The following is a 22,040-nucleotide window of genomic DNA, read 5'->3' as shown; positions in this document are numbered from 1 at the left end:
AAAGTCATTGAAACATGGAGAACCTGTGTCGACTGACGATTGGGCCCTTCCCAAACTCAAATACAGCAGAAGTCGGTGCCACTGAAAAGGCTTTATGTGCTTGGAAACAACAGGTGTTAGCTCTGTGAGATTCAAGCACGTGTAAGAAGTACTCGCTCCAGGTCCGTGCCGTGCAGTACGTAGCCACCAGCCACATGTGCAGTTCAGCACTCAGAAGGAGACTCCTCAACTGAGATGCTCCATCAGTGTGCAGTGGCCACTGGACTTCAAAGACTTAGTACGAGGGGCTTCCCTGGTGGCGCAGTGGTTGAGGGTCCGCCTGCCGATGCAGGGGGCGCGGGTTCGTGCCCCAGTCTGGGAGGATCCCACATGCCACAGAGCGGCTAGGCCTGTGAGCCATGGCCGCTGGGCCTGTGCGCCCGGAGGCTGTGCTCTGCAACGGGAGAGGCCACAACAGTGAGAGGACCGCAAAAAACAAACAAACAAAACCTCATTGGCAGCTATTTTTATATTGATTACAGGTAGAAATAATATTTGGGTTGTTGGGTTAGTAGATGTTATTAGAATCAATTAACACGTGTTTCTTTTTTCCTCTTTTTTTTTAAACACCTTTATTGTAGTATAATTGCTTTACAATGGTGTGTAAGTTTCTGCTTTATAACAAAGTGAATCAGTTACACATATACACATGTTCCCATATCTCTTCCCTCCTGTGGCTTCCTCCCTCCCACCCTCCCTATCCCACCCATCTAGGCGGTCACCTAGCTGATCTCCCTGTGCTACTCGGCTGCTTCCCACTAGCTGTCCACTTTACGCTTGGTAGTGTATATATGTCCATGCCACTCTCTCACCTCGTCTTATTTCCTCTTTTAATGAGGCTACTAGAAAATGTGCGATGACATGTGTGGCTCGTGTTGTGTTTCTGTTACGTGGCGGTGCTAGGTGGAGAGCGAGGCCTGGAAGAGGAAGCCGGTAGGTGATGAGAGCACGGGATTTAGAGTGAAGAGGTGTGAGTCGGGTCCCAGGGGCACAGCCTATGGCAGGCCTGCGCATCACTGCACCTCTCTGCCCTCCTAACAGGGCACTAACAGTCTTATAGCTGGGGCTAAGAATGAAATCAGAATGACTATGAGAAGTCCACCCCGTTATGAGGGGTGGCTCTCCTTGTAATAAAACAGTTTAGGGTGAAGACAGGATATGCCATGCAGTATATACCGATATTTTAAAAGACAGATGAGAAATTTGGCCAATTGCAGAATGAGAGGCTGCTGTGTGGGAAATGCATTCAGCACACAATGAATTACAGACTGGGGGTGGATCTGTGTGAGATGCTGTGGATAAGAAAATTCCATTTCTGTTGCACTTGGCTTGCTCTGCTCCAGGAATTCCCTCACCCCTCACATCGGAGTTTGCATCCAGGCTTTCATAGTCCTTGTTCCTTGTTTTGTTTAGTCTCCAAAGGCCAACAAGGGCTAACCATTTCTTTACTACTTTTTTATCTTTGGGTATTTAGTATTTTTAATCCTAAAACTCGGCACTCATTAAATGCTTGATGAACGAATTGTCATTCTGTCAGTATTTACTGAAGACCTGGATGTGTCAGGTATCTGCTGGGCTCCAGAGATGCTGCACTGAACAGAAAGCTACCCCGATCCCAAGATGCTCATTGTGGGGAAGGAGACAGTTAACAGGCTACTGTAGAGAGGACTGCAGGAGATACGAAAGCGTTCCTAACTGCAAGATCTTGTGGCCCAAAGGATAACTTGATTAAAGATAGCGAAGGAGAGAGCTAAGAGACAGTTGTAGCTGGCTGGAGTATACTTTCTTATAACTCCCTTTCAGACAGTGAAACCCAAGAACTGAGTTTGCTTGGGCTCTTACCAGCCCCCAGCCCGCAGGGGTTTCCAGCACTGTGGCAGTGTTCGATATTAATGTTACGTTTGTATATTAGTTACACTTTCCATTGTCGGTTTACAGACCGCAAGGAGCAAAGATGTTGCAGAACACCTGGAGCAAACTGATAGCCCTTCCCATCAGGAGTGACCTGGGCTAATTGGAAGGCTCTTACAGGACCGGTGGGGTAGAGGCAGTTTGGCAGGGCCAAGCAGGGGGTGTTTGGGGGCATGAAGTAGCTGTGACCTGGCATAGGATGGCAGGCAGGCAGACAGTCATTTCAGCGGGAGAGAGCATCTGATACTCATCCCTTCGGGCTAGTCTTATAATAGTTGCAGATAAATGAGCTGCCTCCAGTATGTTCCCAGAATATCTTTGTCTGCAAGATGTCTTTGAGGGGATGTTTGACTTGCGAGCATGTGGTTGATAAAATAAATACATTTTGAAAATGTAAACCTCTCTATGAGAGGTTTTAGTCTCTTCTCTCCCCTGGGAAAAATAAGGCCCCTCTTGAACCTCTCTTCTCCCCTCAGTGTAGAATTCCTGCCATGCTTTATAAGAAGAAATATTTTTGGAATGTAGCACCTGCAGAAATATAAAGGGGCTGTGCCCAAACCATTGGGCAGTGGCTATAGTGTGGATGGGTCCTTGATGGTTTGTGAAGAGAGAGCAGCCCTGACACCTGCAAAGCATTTGAGGTGCTGGGCTAGGGTTGGAGGAGCTGGAATTCAGAGGCACTTAAATTGCTTTTAGCTGGATTTTGTGGGCAGGCAGCTGGATTGGGCCATTCTCTCTAGTATTAGAGAATCCTTACTGTTCAGTCACACCTGGCTAGAACAGGACTTGGCACCTAGAAAAGTGCCTGGCATGGTATAGGAACTTAATATATGGTTGTTGAGTGAGTGAACAAATGAGATGCTTTTCTGGGCTTTGGAGGTCTTGTTGGATGAGCGTGCCCCTGGTCCTTGCTTCTTGAGGGTAGTCTGTAGACCACCAGCAGCCTCACTTTGTTAGCATAGGATTCATTCGAGGATCTTATTAAAATGCAGGTTCTGATTTAGTGGAACTGGGACTTGGCCCAAGAATCTGCATTTTAACACGTTTCCAGGTGATGCCAATAGTGCCAGTCCATAGGCTGTACTTTAAGTAGGGGTTCTATTAAGGTTCAGTCAAATCATCAATGAGTCTTTTGTGAGTGCCTAGCAGCACTAGGGATTGTGGATAAAGGTGGAGGTCTTGGTCCTTGTCTCAAGAAAATGTAGTTATAGTGAAAAATCAAGACTCATCCTTAGAAGCCAGAGAAAAAACAATCATTGTTATATTCTGTGGCATGAGAAGTGGTCAGAAGAAAGCTGAAGGAGTAAAGGACCTCTTCATGGAGGTGGTGGTTGAGCCACAACGTAGAATCATATGATCTTGGAATTAAAGTTTTCTACTTCCAGTGGAATAAGATCCCTGTTATTGCCCATCCAACTTCTGCTTGAATGCTCTCACAACAGGAATGTATCGTCTTTTGCTTGTATAGCACCTCATTGTTTATAAAGCAGTCTCACAGGCTTTATCTTGGAATGTCAGTGGAACCATGTGAGGTTGTATACATTTTACTGCCATTTTACAGATGTGGAAACTGAGGCTCCTAGAGATTGTGACTTGTCCAAGGCTGTATTCTTTCTGGTGGTACTGCTGGGATCTGAACCTTTTGATTCCCAGTTGAATGTTCTTTTAACTGTACTCCATTTGGCTCTGATTCGGTGAGAGAGCAGAGAAGTAGATCCTAAAAGCTTGATTGAAGATTTGGACTTATAGAGAGCAAAATAGAGGTATTATGGATTCTGGAGCAGGGATGGCTTGAGCAGTGTTGAAGGAATTGGAATACACAGATTTAGGAGACGCTAACCCTGTACTCCATGGAGGCTTTTCCTACAGTACATTCCCAAATAGTCTCAAAGCATTCTAGAGGCACAGCTCTTTTGATGGGGAGCTCACTACAACAAAGGGCTGTTTATTTCATTAACAGGCCATTCTCTTATATTGAACTCAGGTAAGGTCTCCTAGAATCTTTACCCACTAATCCCAGTTCCCCCTTTCCTGCTGAAGGCACAAGCCTAATTCCTCTTTTCATATGCTAGCCCATTTAGATATTTTCTTTTGAAAAATCTAAAGTAATTTTTCTTCCCAGGTTTGCAAATATATGCCCACTATGAAACATTGAGAATATTTGGAGAAGCAAAATATAGAGAAGCAGAAAGGAGAATTTAAAACTATCAGTAACCTCACCACTCATATGTAATTAGTGTTATGAGCTTTACACCATGTTGTCTTCCAGACCATTTTCAGTGCAGTTTTTTTTTTTTATAAGTTTATTTTATTTATTTATTTTTGGCTGCATTGGGTCTTTGTTGCTGCACGCGGGCTTTCTCTAGCCGTGGCGAGCGTGGTCTGCTCTTCATTGTGGTGTGTGGGCAGGCTTCTCCTTGCGGTGGCTTCTCTTGTGCCTAGAGCTCAGGCTCTTGGTGTGCGGGCTTCAGTAGCTGTGGCACGTGGGCTCAGTAGTTGTGGCTCGCGGGCTCTAGAGTGCAGGCTCAGTAGTTGTGGCGCACGGGCTTAGTTGCTCCGCAGCAAGTGGGATCCTCCCGGACCAGGGCTCGAACCCGTGTCCCCTGCATTGGCAGGCGGATTCTTAACCACCGCGCCACCAGGGAAGCCCCTTCAGTGCAGTTTTCGATGTGTGTATATGTTGTTGTTTTTACAAAATGAAATTTGTCTGTAGTATTTGTCTATAGTATTTTGTAATTTTCTTTTTATAACTTTCATGTCAGTATGATATTGCAGTTGGTAACATTATTTCATAATGAGATAGGTAATTCTGTTTCATTTTGCCTGCTCCCTCTCATTTTTTAAACCCCTGCTTTTGGGTTAATGTCAGTGCCTCTGTGGTTTAGGTCAACTGTATCTCTGTTACCTATTCCTGCGAGTGGAATGGTAAAGCCCAAGACTAGTTTGAAAATGACTGTCATGGCCCTGTGAATTGTTCATTCTCCAGCTTCGTGATCCTCATTCCTATTAGGATGTGGCTTCACACTCCTGTCAGCGCTCTGAAACTTGCTCACTTTTGACCATTCATCCCCTGTGGTTGCTGGAATCCAGATTTGAGATCTCACTTTTCTTACTGTGAATGCAGCAGTCTACTCAGGGCAGCCTGATACTGCATTAGCTTTTATAGGTGCCTCATCACACTGAGTCATTGAGCTCGTGGGCAACCCAGTCCCTTAAGACTTTCTCATGTGATCTTCTGTACCCTATACTTGTGAGTGAGTGAGTGAGTGTGTGTGTGAGTGTGTGCGCGTTTTATTTTATTTTTTTAGCGAGGTGCATAAGTTGACATTTATCCTTATTAAATTTCCACCTTGTTAAAGTCAGCTGGTCATCATATCCTTTGAGATAGTATCAGGAGCGGACTCTGTTATCCTTCAGAGTCACTGTCCCTTCCAACTCCCAGTCACTGGCAAATTCCAGTGTCAAATGATTCAGCAAATCCCAGCAGTCAGTTATTCCTCCTCACTGGATTGTGAGTTGTTTGGGGCCAAGACCATACTATATTATTTTTCTTAAAAAAACCAATCCCTACTTCCATTTTTATTTTACATGACCTAGCGGATACCCAGAAAAATGTTGCCATGTGGATATTTGCTTAAACTCCAGGGTTGAAGGCATGGTGGTAGTGGTAGTATCATAGTGATGACAGATATAGAGAAGTCAAGGCTGGGTCTCTGGGTGAGGAACTTACAGTGGGGTTGGACAGCGTAAAAACTGAGCATCAGTTGTAGTAAAGATAAATACAGAGACTTCTGGTGTTGCCCAAGGGTTGCCTGTTTTGCTTGAGTTCATTGTTGAGAAGGATCATTGATGCCTTCCAGGGAGGCAGGCAGTGGAGGGATTCCTCAGGGCACAGTAGGTGAATGGCAGGACGTCGATGGCAGGGTTCGTGTTGTATGCTGTGAGAGCTGATGACAGGAAAACCACCCACCCAGCCTTTGAGAATTGGGTTGAGTAATGATCACAGAGAGTGTTCCTATCTGACTGTCCTACGAAATACAGAACAAAAGTTGGCTTCTTTTTCCTCTTTTTATTTATGTATTGCAGTGGAAGGACAGAGTCCTAACCACTGGACCACCAGGGAACTCCCTCTTTTTCTTTTTATAGTCATTGAGCTTAAGGCTCACAAAGTTAAGACCTACTCGCCATTGATTACACCTTAGATGAGAGGCTGAACTGAGACCAGAACCCAGGAGCTCAGATTCTTCTCCCTTGGCCAGTCGTCATGGTGTGAAGGTGGCCTGGTGGCTCCTCCATTTACCCACTTTGGTGTCTGCCTTTGGCCCCATCAGCTTTCCTGAACCTCAGACCCCTCACCTGTGAAAGGAGTAATACCACCCGCCTTGCCTTTGTGGTGGTTGTGAAACACACGAGATGGTGCTGTGAGAAGTGAGCCCTGAGCGCTGGGCTCTAGACACAGCTGCTTCTAAGTAAAGACCTACTGAGGTGGATGACAGTGAACTTGGCAGCATTTCTTAACCTCAAGAGAGTTAAGGGGCAGCAGCCTGAGGGTTCCAGCTCCCCCGGTGTGGCTGTGGTCTTTTGCAGGCATGAAGGCAGCTCTGGAGCCCCTGCTTCCCACCCCAGCAGTTTCAGCTCTCCTGGTTGGGACAAAGGCCCTTGTTTACTAAAAGGAAAGCTTTCTTCCAGGAAGAGGGAGAGTTTCTTTAGGGGCTGGGTCCAGTCACAGGGAGTTCGAGCACCTCCAGCCCTCCAGCCCTGGTCTTCTTGGAAACTTCAGGGCTTCTTCATTGCGTGGGACCTTAGTTTTTGGTGCAGGGTGAGGTTGCAGGATTCTGGAGTAGACACTCAACTTACCTCTCCTGCTGCCTCCGGGTATGGTAGATACAGATACAGATGCTGGTATCTGTCACACTTGCCTCAACTACAAGAAGGTTGGTTTATATTTGTATATAGATGCATGCCTACTTAAACAATGTGCATATATGTGTGCATGTACATATATATGTAAACAAATGTGCATTCACCACTAGATACACAGAAATACACAAACGCCCATTTTTTAAAAAAAAGAAAATGCAAGCTCTAAAATTATATTTGAGCTTGGTTTAGTCTTTCTTTTGTGTTGATTAAATGTTAATGTGCTGCAATTATTTTAATTTAGTAAAGGAAGTTCAAACAGGGAGATGGGAAGAAAATAACTACAGCTAATTGGCAAGAATCCGAGGCTATCCAGAAAAGTAGTCTAACCAGCAGAAGTTGAAATGTTTTAGGTATCTGGTTCAGGAGTTTTTTTGTTTGTTTTTGTTTTTTTATTTTTCCCTTTTCCGGTTTAGAACTACTGATGGTTTCCCTTCCAAAGGATGGCCATCTTCTCTTTTTTTTATTGTTAGCCAGGATTCTCTTTCACACTCCCTTCCTCCCAGTTCCTTTTTGGTTCATTCACTCTCAGTCTTGCTCAGTCAGCATTGGGGAAAGGGGGGTTTTGCAGGAAGGATTAGAAAAGGGAGAGGAAGAAGAAGTAGCAAAAAAAATCTTATCCTCCCATAGTGGTTCTCTGCCACTCTGGTCCCTGCCCCAGACCTGGGGTAGCCATTGGGCAGAGATGGGGTTAACACATTTGCCATTCCAGACATTTCCACGTATGTTAGCTCATCACTACCCTAGGAGAGAGCACATGAGGACACTGAGGCGTGGCAATGTGAAATGCATTGCCCTTGTACAGCGGCAGAGTGGTGGAGTGTGCATTCCAGCCCAGCCCTCCAAGTTAAGAGTCAGGCTCCCTGCTAAACTCCAGCTCCTCAGGCCGATCTTTGCCTGCCCTCCCTGGCTCCTAACCTGCTTTGTATTTTTTGAGTGCCTACGACGTGCTATGCACTGTTCTGGGTGTCAGCTGATGTATCAGCCTCTCACTGAACTGTGAGATCTTTGAGGGTGGGGCCCGTGTTTATTACTCATCTTTATCTCTCCAGCATAGTGCCTGGCCCAGAGTTGGCCACATGCCTGTTGAAGGCTACTTGAACAAATGCATGTATGTTTTTTCTGACAGCCATCTAAATTTTGAGCAATGCAGAAACCTACGACTTCTGTGTCTCAGCCTTGCAGAAGTAGCATATAGTAGACCATGCCTTATGTAGACATCTAGAGAAGGGGATAAGGCAGTCCCTCAACCACTGCATCAGTATGTGTGAATTGTGAACAAAATTTCCTTTAAAATGTTAATATGATTATGGTATTTCTTTACTCTGGCAAAGTTCTTTCAGATTTCTTTGAATCTACACATAATATCCTGAAATTCCAACCGCATCCTTTTTCTTCCTCGCATTTACTATTTCTGTTCAAAACCAGAATATGTGAACATGTTTACAGCCTATTAAGACCAAAGAGACTTTTTTTTCCTAGACTTTTTTGTTTGTTTGTTTGTTTTGGTGCCACTGCCCTACCTAGAACAAACTTTTCAGGAAGCACAGGTTTGCATGGAAGCAATGTATCTTAAAATAAAAATGAACTCAATTTAAAGAAGGAATATGGAATTGAAAATATTATTTGTATTTAGGATTCAGATATTTTGTTGAATTCAACTAGTTGTAAAGTGGGACAGACATGATCACTTCTCTTCCTTTGAAGATAGAATTTATCAATCGTTGTTCTTAAAACTAAAAAAACTATGAAAATTCACTGTATTCTAAGTTTCAGATGAAGGTATAATCCTCAAAGCTTATTGAATGGTGCTTGAACACATTAATTAAATAGAGAATTTTTATCAAATTTGATGGTCATGTGGAATGTGATGGGCTCCAGCTGGAACCTTGGTTTTTTATTCTTACCCATTCACAAAGTAATATCATACGTAAAGTGGGGTGGGGAGGGAAGCAGGAAATGTTTCTTTGAGATAGACAGCCAAATGAAGCTTTTGCTTCTCTTTTATTTTATTTTTTTGTTTTTTAATCTTTTGGCTGCACCACGCGGCCTGCTGGGATCCCAGTTCCCTGACCAGGGATCGGACCTGCGCCCTCTGCATTGGCAGGGTGCTTCTCTTTTAAATGAGTTGTTATGCATGAGAATGTATTTTCTTTTAAAAATTTACCCATAATTTTCTTATAAGATTTTGTAAAACCTTTAGAAACAGTTGGACAAAATTATAAACACCATTTTTTATTATTTTGTGAGAAATAGTCTGCTTCTTCAGAAGCAAAAATGCTGTCAGAACATGTGTGTATATATATTGGGTTGGCCAAAAACAAGTTCATTCGGTTTTAAGTAAAGATAGACACACTTTTCATCTTCACCAACAACTGTATTGAACATTATATATGATGTGGTCAATAATATTTTAGGGGACTTTAAAAATATTTAAGTGTTGGACAATCCACCCATGCCTGGGCTTGGAAAAAAAAAAGAATTGCCAAAGGTTATACTCTTGTTCTGTCTTATCTTACCCAGCAGAAGTTAAGGGTCAGATTGTGTGCTGATACATCTCTGTCTCCATAATTCACATGTTTTGTAATAAGGATGGTTTGACTAAATAAATGGAAGACTAAGCAAAAAAAAAAAAAAGAAGTAGTAATCAAGAGCTCCATATAAAAATGTCCTCTGAGTGTCTGCTTCTCTGTTTTAGATCCTCAAATATCCTTTACCTATGATTTTTTTTGTGAATGGGTAAGAGCAAAACGTAAGGTTCATGTGAGGACTTTGCTTACTGATTGAGGGTTTCCAGAAACCCACAGGCAGGTCTATCTCTTACCTTGATAACCTTTCCTTGTTATATCAGCATGACCTGTTTGGAGCTGTAACTCAAATGTGTGCATGTGCCCTGAAGTCAGCTCAAGTCATGCTGGAAGTCATTTGTACTCTTCAGTTGGGTCCTATATGCTGTGCATGGTGGGGTTCCAGTGTGGATGAGCCTCACTTGCCTCTCAGCATCACTCTTATAGTTTGCCTGGTAATTGGAGGACGAGGGGGAAAGGAAACACACTTTGCCCAGTAGCAAATCCAAAAATTTGTTCTCCTATGCAAAACATGCACCAAGAGTATAGACTTGGAGGTGTATACAGCAGAACAGATTTAGGGGTGATGAAGTAATTTATATGGCAGAAAAAAGTACAAGAGGAAATTCAGTACAGGTACCAGCTGCCTTAAAGAATGGACTAGGCAAAGAACAGCAGTTACTGCCCCCGCCTTCTGAGCTGACCCCTCAGTATTGATAAAGATTTACCAGCCTTTAAAGAATGTTTTCTAATTTCAGCCCGAAGAACAGGTGCCTGACAAATTGATCAAACTGCAGTTTAAACTTTTGTTCCTGCAAAGAGGAAAATGCTCCCTTGACCTCAAGAGAATTTGAAGAGGTGATGTGTTTAAGCCCCTGTGCTGCGCCTGGCACCTGGGTCTCCGCCTGGGTATCCGAAGGTGGGCGTGGAGCTCTAACTTTGGTGGGGAGGGGTATAGATTCTGGAAATCAGCTGTTCACGAAGAACATCCCCTCTGTTTAATAGAGGAGGTAGAGGGGCAGTGGGAACCTGTCTGGCAATCTTCTGCGGTTGGATCCCCCACCGTTTTTTTTTTTTCAGTTTCAAGTTAGAAAATCTTTGGGTTTTCTGTGAGTTACAGTCGTCCTTTGGTATCTGCAGGAGTTGGTTCCAGGAGCCCACATAGATACCAGAATCTGTGGATGCTCAAGTCCCTTATGTAAAATGGCTTAGTCCAGTCAGCCCTCCATATCAGTGGGTTCTATATCTGAGGGATATGGAAGGCCGATGTATTAACTTGCCTTGTTAACAACTCCTTAAGACAACCCTGCGTGTAAGCTTTGAAAAACAGAGCAGTAGTCTAGCCTCTCCTTTTCTCAGCAGTTAATTAATTGACTCAGTACTTATTAAAGGTGATATTTGTTGAGTCAGGTCCTGTGGACGCATCTAAGCAAGATAAGGGTGCAGCCTTCACAGAGCTTGACACTGGCTGGATAGACCTGTTGACGGGCTCTGGTACAAGGTCCTGGTACTATGGGAGCATGTGGCAGGCCCCCCAAGACTGGACTTGGGTATCCAAGAAGGCTCCCTGGAGGAAGTAATATCCTTGCTGAGAGGGGAAGAGTTTTGGAACGATACATGCAGCATCTATGTGCAATGGTGAGTGTTCCAGCACTGAGGGCTATGTTTGGATTGCACTATAGGTATACTTTGACTTGGTCTGACTTCTTTGCTTTGTGGTCCTGTTTTTATCTGTCTAATTATCTATCTACCTATTTATCTATAATTTTAATTATGGTAAAATGTACAGAACGTAAATTTACTATTTTAACCATTTTTAAGTATAGAGTTCAGTGGCATTTAAGTACAGTCACATTATTTTGCTACCATTATCACTATCCATCTCCAGAACTGTTCTCATTTTGGAAAACAAACTCTGTGCCCATGAAACAATAACTCCCCATTCCTTTCTCCCCTCAGCCCCTGGCAACCACCATTCTGCTTTCTGTCTCAATGAGAGTGATTATCCTAGGGACCTCATATACAATGAATCATACCGTATTTGTCCTTTTGTGACGGACTTATTTCACTTAGCATAATGTCCTCGAGCTTTATCCTTGTTGTAGTGGTTTTCCTTCCTTTTTGAGGATGCATACTTTTCAACGCCCCATTTTATTTTAACCCCAAGCATGTGTGAAATATTCACCCACCAACACATGAATTAGGTCTCTAGTCCCTTTACTGAGAAGTCATTCATGCATTTGTCCGGCCACCCATCCATCCGTCTTCCCTCCCTCCTTCCTTGATTACATGTTACCTGCCAGACATTGGGCTAGTGACTAGAGATACAAAGAATACCTCTATCTACTCCCCACCCCAAACTTGTATTCTCTGAGGAGGAAGGACTCAAACAATTAAATTACTAAGCAGTATCAGTGAAACGGTAATTGTGTGTTTAAAGTTCCATGAGATAGAGGAAACACAGCAAATCTGCGTGAGAGCCAGAGAAGGCTTTGCTGAAGAGGTAGCACTTGAGGTGGCCTTTGTGTGGCAGCCTTAGAGATGGCTAAGGGGAGGAAAGATGTTTCAGAAAAGAGGACCAGCGGAGCGGTGGCTGGGAGACTTGGCTATACAGACAGTCTAGTTGGGTAATTATCAGTTTAGACTCTGAAGTCAGACTGTTCAGATCCTGGCTTTGAGGATCCATGAGCCAGGTGGGAATTTACTTTCTCTTTCGGTATCTTAGTTTCCTTGTTTCTAAATGGGAATAATGATAGTACTTTTCTCATAGTGTTGTTATGAGAGTTAAATGCATTGACAGATAAAGTGCTTAGAATAGGGCCAGGTACAGAATATACACTCTGTAGGTATTAGCTGTTATTGCTACTGAAATGTTTAGAGGAACATTAAGTCCTTCGGTCTACCTAAAGTAGGCTATAATCTGTGCATTGTGTTTGCATTTGAAGGTTGCAGCTAGACCTTGGAGATTGGTTGGGTGGATCCTAGTGGTAAAAGAGGATTCAAGTATCCACAAATGTCTGACCTCTAAGCTTTCTTGTATTCAGATGCTTGAATACCTCAATTTGTACCTGAGTTTCCTTAAATTTTCTTAAAGTCGGAATAATTTCTTAAAAATTACAAAAACAATGGAACATAAAAAAGTGTAAAATAAAAACGTGTAATGTCACCCTCCTAACAGAGTACCTTTCCTTTTTATTTTCACTTCATTTCTGTAGAAATATGCATAAAACTAGAGTTGTAATTACATATATATATATACACATAGTTTTATATATATACACACAATTCTGTATTTTGCTATTTATTTATGTATTTCTCTGCCTTCGGGCCTATCTATCTATCTACCAATCTATCTACTTTTTTAGCTGCGTTGTGTGGCATGCGGGATCTTAGTTCTCCCTGACCAGGGATCAAACCCGTGCCTCCTGCAGTGGAAGCGTGGAGTCCTAACCACTGGACTGCCAGGGAGTTCCCCTGTATTTTGCTTTTAAAAATGAATATTCTTTGAGAAACTTTCCCTCGTGGTTCTATTTTTAAAAATTTTTCTTGTAAAAGAATGCACAGTTTTCCTTTGCATTCATGTACTGTAGTTTTCTTAGTCATTCTGCTATTCATGGTATTATAGATGATTCTGTAATGTAGATATTTGTGCTCCTAATTTTTTTCTACCATGGGATTTTTCTCCTTTTGATAAATTTCTAGGGTTAAGGTTATTAGGTTGAAGAATTTCAGCCTTTTGAGGCGCTTAGTAAGTATAGCCATTTGGATCTTCACATCCCCAACATCACTAGCATAGTTCCTGTGTCATGTTCACTACAGATGTTCTTATTGTCTTTTAAGGTTTGCTGATTAGGAGATTTAAAATAACACCTTAAACTTGCTTGCATTTGCCATTCTTTCCCCCTCCTAGTGAAGGTGCATATTTTGTTATATGCTTGTTCTCCTGTGTGACTTGTTCATTCACTTCCTTTTCTGGTTGTGTTCATGGTTTTTTCCAGTGCAAATGTGAATCATTAATTCACTGTAAATATAAGCTTTGTGTTGAAAAAGAAATTCAGGTGCAGGGATCACAACTCTTTCCCAGCCCTGCAGTAGCGAGGCTCTCATCCGTGCCACTGCATTTCTGGAGAGGGAGAAAGAGACACCAGTGCTTGCCATGTGCCAGCTCTGCTGGGGTCACGATGGCCAAGAGTCTGGACTCTCCACTGGCCTTGCTTTTCAGCTGCTTTTTATTGGGAGCAGAAAAATAGAGCGGCTGTCCATTATCTCAGCTCTAACAGTGTGCTCACTTCATTTACAGGGTCTCTCTTACTCCTCATGTCCCATACACACACACCTGGTACAGAGCCAGCATACACTAGGCAATTTGTTTTCATGTGTCATAGATCAGGGGTTGGAATGGACCTTCCCTGACATTCTTCTGCCTACTCTAGTCCCCTGCACAGCATCCCTCCTCAACTGTTCCTTGATTACCTCCGGCGATGGGAGGGTCAGTGTCTCACAAAGACAGACCTTGGGCTCAAGGTGAGATAGATCTGGGTTTGAATTTCTGTTTGACCAGTGGATAAAAGACTTACTGTTTCTAAACCTTATTTGCTTCATTATTTGAATAATCGATATTGTAATATTACATCTCTACCTAACATAGATGTGATGAGGATTAGAAGAAATAATAAAAATCGAGTCTAGATCCCTGTTCCTCACACACAGTAGTGTTGAATAAATGTTAGTTGTGAATATTATCTCCACTTACTACTATAAGGCATTTCCTTAAACTTTTGCCATTACATCTGATTTTATGAATCAAAATTATTTTTTATATCCGTTTATTAGAATTTTGCTGAATTGGCAAAGAAGCTGCAGCACCCACAGTGACTTGGAATTTTGAGTATATTCTTCCATCATGGAGGTGTTAGATAGGCATTGTCTTTGAGCTGATTCCAGCTTGGGCCATGATCCCAGCTGCTGGGCTGGACAGTGCTGTAATGCATCCAGGTTGACCCCTTCTTGGTTTTCAAAGTCTGATTTTACAGACCCCTTGTTTGTCTTTCTTCCCTTTCCTGGCTGGTGTTCCTGCCCTGGCAACCCCAGTAGAGGATGGACAAAAACATTTAGAGGAAACAAAACTCTCTTCCACTTATTAGGTACCTGTTCTCTTCCACCGAAAATAACCCCCCCTAAAGGGAGGGCTAAGGTAGAGGTCATGCTTCCAAGTGCATAGTCATATGCCCAGCCCTAAATGTTGCTTTGGTATTATAGAGTGAGCCAGTACCAGGGTGGTCGGGGCATAAGTTAGGCCGTACCGACTCTTCTTATTCCTAGACTTCAGCATTTCAGTATTCTTGCTTTAGCTTGCTGAGACTGTCATTGACGATCTGAGACCTCCTCAAAGTCTCATGTGATTTAAGCAGGTAGCTTTTACCCTCAGGGAACCAGTGTCACTGGTGTTCGTACTAGGTCCACGACTCTTAGGACTGTGATGTTTGTCTTTGTCTAACCCAGCTCACTGTGCTCTGTAGAGAATAACTTGGTGGGAACTGCCCCCTACCCCAGCCGGCGTCTCGGGAAGTTCTTCCCATTAAGTGTCCATTTCAATTTTAAAAATAAAATATTAGGGAATTTAATGAATTTCAGAGACAGCGCTGATGCGTTGGTGAATAAGATTTTAAGCAGTGGTCTCTGAGGAGCTGGTTGGAGGGGAGGATTAACAAAATTTAAAAAGCAAATCCCGGGTTATAGGTTATGTGCGGAGAGGGGTGATGTTTAAGGTATTTTAACAGACAGTGTGGACATGGACCAATGGAAGACACTGGAGGCCCCCAGGTGTGCCAGGCACTTACATGTACTTGTTGTATACTGAGAAGATTGGGGGCACTGGAAGAGGGGTGGGAGCTAAGGGGGACAGGCATTCAGTGTGCTTGGGCCACTGACTCTTTCCAGTTCGTGTGGAAGTATTTCAGTATTTGAAACAAGCAGGGTGGCTGTACAAGTGAGGTACTGATGGGGGCTGGCAGCGTGAGGGGGTGGGAGCAGCATCTGAATCACCTTTGACAGGTGTTCAGAGGTGTTAGATCCATTCCTTGCTTGCCTTCCTTTATCTCAGTGCTTAGGGGACCTTTGTGGTGCTCGCCCTGTTGACCTCTTGGTAGGCACTCGGAACGTGTCACATTAGACTTTAGGGTTCTCTGTTTGGAAAGCACTGAGACACATTGCTTTAATTAGAAAACACTACACGTGGCAGGCACCGTCCCTGTCTTCATGGGGTTCCCAATCTTCACCAGTGGCTTCAAGTTTTTCCTGCCCCTGGACTCTAGGAATTTGTCCATAGGAAATCATTACAAGGATGTTTACTATACAGTGAAAAGCTGGGCAAAATCTAAATGTCCAGCCATGAGGAAATAGTCAAATAATGGTATATCCATGACATGGAATACTATACCTCTTAAAATTCATGAGTACAAAGGATATTTCAGGACTCAGGAAAATGCTGAATGTAAAATGTTAGGTGGACAATAAAAGAACCCGAAACTATAGGGAATAATAATGTTACTAGTACAAGGATATACATCAAAATGCATTGTTAGCACTGACTATTATTTGGAGGGCTGTGGGTAAAGTTAATTTTTCCTATGTATGTTTCTGAATGTTCCACTTTTTGGGTCATCTGTGGGTATTAACTTTATAATTAGAAGCGTTCCATAAATATTCTATTTCTTAAATCCAGTTTAGAGTTTAACAAGTTATTTGTATAATCAGCGACTGAGTATTTTGAATATAAACTTGGAGAAACACTTTTGGAGGTTGTGTTTATCGCCTGTAAAGGAAGCTGCTGACTTGGTGGGATAAAAATAAGAGCCTAGGTCAGCCTCCCGATGCGGGGGGCCCCAGCTCCCCCGGCTTCCAGACTGCAAGGGTTCCAAGAGGCCCTAATGCGCTTGTTGAAAGGCTCTCCTTGGCTTCTTATTAATGTCCCTCGCTGAGCCGTGCTCTGCTCTGCTGGCTAACCTTGTCAGAAGGTTACCCGTGGCTCTCCAGGTCTCAGCTAATTTTAAACCCAGTGTGCCGGCCAGTGCAGTGGCGTGGCATTGCGCTGCGGGGAAACGAACACTCCCTGGAAGACACGGCTGGGGAAAGATGAGCCGAGTCCCTGGGTTTTCCTCCTCCTCCTGTAAGTGACCAGGCACGCTGAACAAGCAAAGAGAGCTGGGATAATAATGAGAGCTTTTATGGTAAAAATCAGGACTATTAAAGATCTTTTAGTAGTGGCAATCAATGCTGGTTGATAATTGCACGGTGTGATGTGTCCTGCATGAGCTGTGTGAATTCTGACCACACTAGCAGGAGCGAGCTGGATGAGGTCCTCTCTTTCCGGAACTAGACTCTGACTGTTTTTAAAGCAGAATGAAACTGCCTCTTATTTCACTATTTATTTGGTGTTCTTCTAAATTTGTAGAGCTCAAACTCTGCTGGTAGTACGTTCCTTTTCTGAAGTTTTTACTGATTTGATTGGGAGAGAGCTAGTATTTCTTAAAAGCTAAAAAATAAAACACACAGAATCTGCCTGTCTGCATGTCTATTAGCTGCTGTTGGCTGCCACTAAGATTGTCATTTTAAGTACCTCCTTTTTTAAACATTTGCAATAGATAGAGTCCTGTTTAGATTATGCTGTGCCATATAATGCTTGTAACCCTGATATTTTAACATGAAACATAAATCAATAACTGCAAAATAACATGACATTGGGGAACCTTTCTCCATCAAAATTAACTTAAAAACAACCAACCAACCAACCAGAGAATCCTTTTTCTCCCCACTTTGGGATTTTTTTTTTTTTTTAAATCTTCTTTCTCTTTTAACACCTTCAGGCTGGGAATCTAAGGTGCCTGTTAGAGTTAGCCGTCTTCCCCTGCCAGAGCATTCACAGCGTCTCTCACATGTAAGAGATTACAATGGGAAACTTCACCCACCCGGTTCACTGCCTGGTCTGGGGTTTACCTGCCCAGCTGGAAGAAGGGCATCTTTCCTAATAGCTGGGTCCCTATCTACTCTCTTATAAAACAGTTGCGAGAAGCCAATTAAAAAGGCATAGTGTGTGGAGTAAACCAAGATGAAAGCACAATGGATGGAGATTCAATAACCTGCTAACTCCCTGTAGTGATTGAAGTTAACTTTGTTTGAAGTACCCAGGCTGGGTCAGACCACATCAAGCCAGCAGTGTTCCTGCAAGAGGATAGCACAGGAGTGAACTGTAATTTTATTTTAGGGAAAAAAAAAATACATAAATGCTTTTTATTGGCCTTTTCTGTTTTGAAGGTCTGTCCCTCCTTCACTAGGCCTAATTAGCTCTGTCATGTTTGGATTTAATTTTGAGAAAATTAAAGCTGAGTAATATCAGGAATTTGTTGAATGGGAATACTTGTTAAAATCTTCATTGACCCAAATCTGACTTTTATAAATAGTATTAAATAAGCAAACTTAAAAAAAAACCCAAACAAACCCATCCCCCTCTTGCCTTAAAATAATGTTTTTAAAAGCACATTCAACATACTTAAGGATAATATATAAGCTACTCTGGATTGGACGCTAAATGAATGAGTTATTGCAGGGGCTGTAGTGGTGATGTTAGGAGTATACTTATGAATTTAAAGTACATTTTGTAAAACCCAGTTCCTCTTAGACACAGACTCAAATGTCTGCTTTTCTTCTCCTGGTTTTCTCTTTCTCACCTTTCCCCTCCTGCACTTGGCCTGCACGCCTGCCTGGTGTAGGCCCGCTGTTATTTTTGTGGTAACCTGACACTTTGGCCAGCAATTGCAGCCCCCAGGTCCCTGGGGGGTGAACTTGCTGTGAGCTGAAAAGGCAGGCTCCAGATCTGATCTTCCAGGTGGAGCAGCTGCTGCAGCAGGGCTGGGGGATGCCACAGACTGGGGAGGAGGGGTGTGTGTCACCAGTTCAGCCCTCGGGTTGTGGCTTGTCAGGCGACAGGCCCTACCTTGAGGTGGGGGGCCAGTAGAGGCCAGCTAGTCAGGGGTTTTGGAGACTGGAGGAAGGTTTTAAGCTACTGCATTTTTTTCATTTCATTCTGTGGGTCTGGTCTAGAGTATGCCTGAGGCTGTCTTTGTGATTCCTTAGACAAGGATGAGTTTCTTAATAGTCACGAAGATTGTATTAATATTTTATGTTAAACTAAAGCGAACAATTTTATCAAGCTGAGGTAGGGACGAGGTACAGAAATGAATGGGACAGAGCCCCTGTCTTCTGGAAATCTGCAGTATAGCAGGAATGACAGATATATAAGAAGTATTAATTATAGTTGTGTATGTTCATTCAGCAATTATTTGAGGACCTGCAGTGTGTCAGGCACAGCTCTAAGACGTGTGCACATATACCCACTGATCTGTAAACATACAGATTAAGTAATGTATATAATGGTTGCCGAGGATTGAGACATCTATACTTAGATGGATCATCTCGTTTAATCTTTCAACAGGTATGTAATGTTAATTCTCATTTTGCTTTGTACCTGCACGTGCATGCACACACACACACACACACACACACAACACCCTGAGACACAGCTAACAAGTGGAGAACTCAAAATTAAAACCTCTGGGGTTCTAAAATCTTATGTACTCTTTATATACACATATTTTTAACTGTTTGGCCATATAGACTCTCCAGATGCACAGTGTCCTCCCTGGAATTGTAGGGGTGCCCACAAAGGAAGGCACTTAGCAAACATTTTTGGAGTTCCAACAATTCATCTGATAGTGAGAGACGTTAAACATAGGAATGCCAAGGGACTTACCGATCAGCTGGAAACAGTATCTTAAGAGAAATTACAGTGAAGCGTACCAAGTATGGTGTTGGAAGTTTGCTTGAGGTGCTATGAGGACATGGAAGTGACTTCTCCTAGTGCAGGAATCTGCCAAGGCTTCCCAGAGGAGAGGTTGGTGGCTTTGGTCTTGAAAGGACCAGTAGACATTCATTAGATGGAATTGCTGGTGAGAGAAGCAGCTGAGCAGAGGGGCCCAGGTGGCTGAGGGGGTGAAGTAGGCAGCCTGCTGTGTCTGGGCACCTTGGAGTGGTCTCTGGCTGGAATGTGGGGGACTGCACAGGTGCCTGAGAAGTAGGCTGGGGGCAGGTGGTCAAGGCCATGGGTGCCCTGTTATGCAGTTAGGTCCTGGAGGGTGTGGGCCTCTGCTGAAAGATTTAAAGTGAGCATAGGATAAAAGTCATATTTGCATTTTGGGAAAACTCTGGCTGAAGAATAGCACAGGAGAAGCTGACTAAAAATATATGAGCTGGAGATTCTGATTCAGTACTTCTGGCATCAGGGCTGAGATCTGTATTTTTGAGAAGCCATCTGTGTACTTCCCAGGGTCAGGAACCTGGCAGAACTAGGTTGTTGGTAGTGGTGGTGTTTGAGGACATAGGGGACAGCCCAGCTCAGAGAGGTGTGAAGAGGTCCTGCCTGTGAGACGGGAGCAAAGTTAGTGGGGGTGGAGAGGAGTGGAAGGGATGCAGTTGAGAGATGAGGGGCCGAGTGGACATTTTTGGTGACGAGTTGCATGGGAAGGGATGGGAGAAGCCTGAGATGATGGCCCTCCTTTGGGTGCTGATTCAGCGAGGTTCTCTGAGGAGCAGAATCCCTCAGAGGGAGCCTGAGGGATTGGGTTCCCTCACCCAGGGCCTGGAAAATCCTTTTTGGATTTTCTTGGGTGATTTTAGAGACAGATCCTTAATATAGAAACGTAACTTGGAAGGTGTCAGTGCCCGGTATGCCAGGTCTGTGTGTCTGTGAGGGCTTGGGTTTGTTTGCTTTGTCTTTGGGCCTTTTAGCCTCTCAAGTCTCGCCCTGTAAGTAAAGTCCTCATTAGTCGTTTGGACTGAGCAGGCATCAACACCGTGAATGTCTGAGAGGGGGAGGGCTTTAGCGGCAGTTCACAGGTGTAATTGGAAATGGTGTAATTGTGATTGGAAATGCATTTTGATTAGAGAAAGGAGTTCCTTGTTCCTCTACCAGGGTTAGGAGAATCTGCAGGAGGAAGAGATCCTGGAAGGAAATACATATCTCTCCCCTTTATTATTATTTTTTTTTCTAAAGAGACTCACTCCTCCTTTGTGCGTGTGTGCGCGTGCTGGGGAGGTGTAGAAATATTGATTGAATCAAGCTATGGCCTTTTGCCTTTTTTGCTTGATACGACTGCCTCATTTGCTATTGTGGGGAGCATTGGGGATGAGGAGGGAGGAGTCCGGTGGCGGGTGTCATGGCCAGAGTCCGCTTTCCTTCGGAGCACCTTGGGCCTTGCAGAAGTGAAGCAGATGTTTCGCCTGATTTCAGAGTTGGGTGCCTCAGCTTTTCTGTCCATGCCTCTCTTTGCCTGGGGTTCTTGCCCCACCACATGCCCTGATGCGCTTATGGACTGCTTAGAGCTGGTGTTTTGCACACAGTAGGTGCTCAAGTAATATTTGTTAATTTGAATGACTGGTGTATTGTCTAAGGGGGAACAATACTTATTCTGCCTCAACCAGTTTCCTGCCAAGATTCTTTATCCTGCTGAAGTTGCACTGGGTATAAAACAAGGACCGGTTTTCCGTTTGGAGGGCAGGGATGGGGGCGAGGGTGAGGCTTTAATTGGCCCCTGAATTTGCATCCCTCTCAGTGTAAGACCAGTTTTGCAGCTGCTCTATCCCTGTATCATCATTAAATGGCAGATATGTTTCTCATTGGAGGGGTGGGGACTCAGTTGTATCAGTGACGCTGGGAACGGGTAGACATTTGTGAACAAGCAGTGTCATACATTTTTGGCTTGTTGATACACTTGCTCACATTGCCATTTGCACGTTGGCCATGTGCACACATGTGTCACTGTGTAAGCATAGCAGTCTAGTCCCCACATTGGGTTCAGGATGACCGCGCTATCAGCGAGGGACCAGGGAAATGCGTGGAACCCTCCACGACCAACTCTGAGAGCATTTATTGGAAGAGCTGAGTGACTGGCACCAAGCAGAGTGAATCCTGTGGTTCTAGGCTCTTTAAACAAGCACACCTGTATAAACGGTCGTTGTCCTTTTGTGCATTAAAAGGCCTTTATAAATTTGGAACGCTTAAGGGATAAGCCACATTGTAACACTTGAATTTATCTAGAGGACTCTTTTGGTCTTGGACCACACCACACTGAAAATGCTTTTTAAAAAAATGTCGGTTCATTGGTTTGTTTATTTATTTATTTTTGGCTGTGTTGGGTCTTCGTTTTTGTGCGACGGCTTTCTCTAGTTGTGGCAAGCGGGGGCCACTCTTCTTCATCGCGGTGCGCGGACCTCTCCCTATTGTGGCCTCTCTTGTTGCGGAGCCCAGGTTCCAGATGCGCAGGCTCAGTAGTTGTGGCTCACGGGCCTAGTTGCTCCACGGCATGTGGGATCTTCCCAGACCAGGGCTCGAACCTGTGTCCCCTGCATTGGCAGGCAGATTCTCAACCACTGCGCCACCAGGGAAGCCCTGAAAATGCTTTTGATTAAACAATTTGGATTCCAAATTTGTAAAATTGCCGGTTCTTCATCCTTTATCCCCCCAAATACACACATACACTAACACACAAA

General features: G+C 43.7%; 1 protein-coding gene across 8 annotated transcripts in view; it reads left to right on the top strand.

Annotated features, from left to right (window-relative positions):
• TEAD1 (TEA domain transcription factor 1) overlaps positions 1–22,040 on the top strand; it is a 262,390-nt gene that overhangs the window by 50,710 nt on the left and 189,640 nt on the right. For 5 of the 8 annotated variants that reach the window (XM_024757056.1, XM_024757058.1, XM_024757055.1 and 2 more), the window contains exon 1: positions 16,544–16,605. The exons of the other annotated variants lie outside the window; for them this stretch is intronic. The gene's annotated coding sequence lies outside the window, so the exon portion shown is untranslated. Of the gene's footprint in view, positions 1–16,543; positions 16,606–22,040 lie in introns of those variants that run through there. 8 annotated transcript variants of the gene reach the window in all.

This window comes from Neophocaena asiaeorientalis, unplaced genomic scaffold (assembly GCF_003031525.2).
Source record: "Neophocaena asiaeorientalis asiaeorientalis breed wild unplaced genomic scaffold, Neophocaena_asiaeorientalis_V1.1 scaffold504, whole genome shotgun sequence".
Lineage (NCBI taxonomy): Eukaryota > Metazoa > Chordata > Mammalia > Artiodactyla > Phocoenidae > Neophocaena > Neophocaena asiaeorientalis.
The sequence above is the reverse complement of the archived record's forward strand: the minus strand, read 5'-3'. Positions and strand labels throughout refer to the sequence as shown.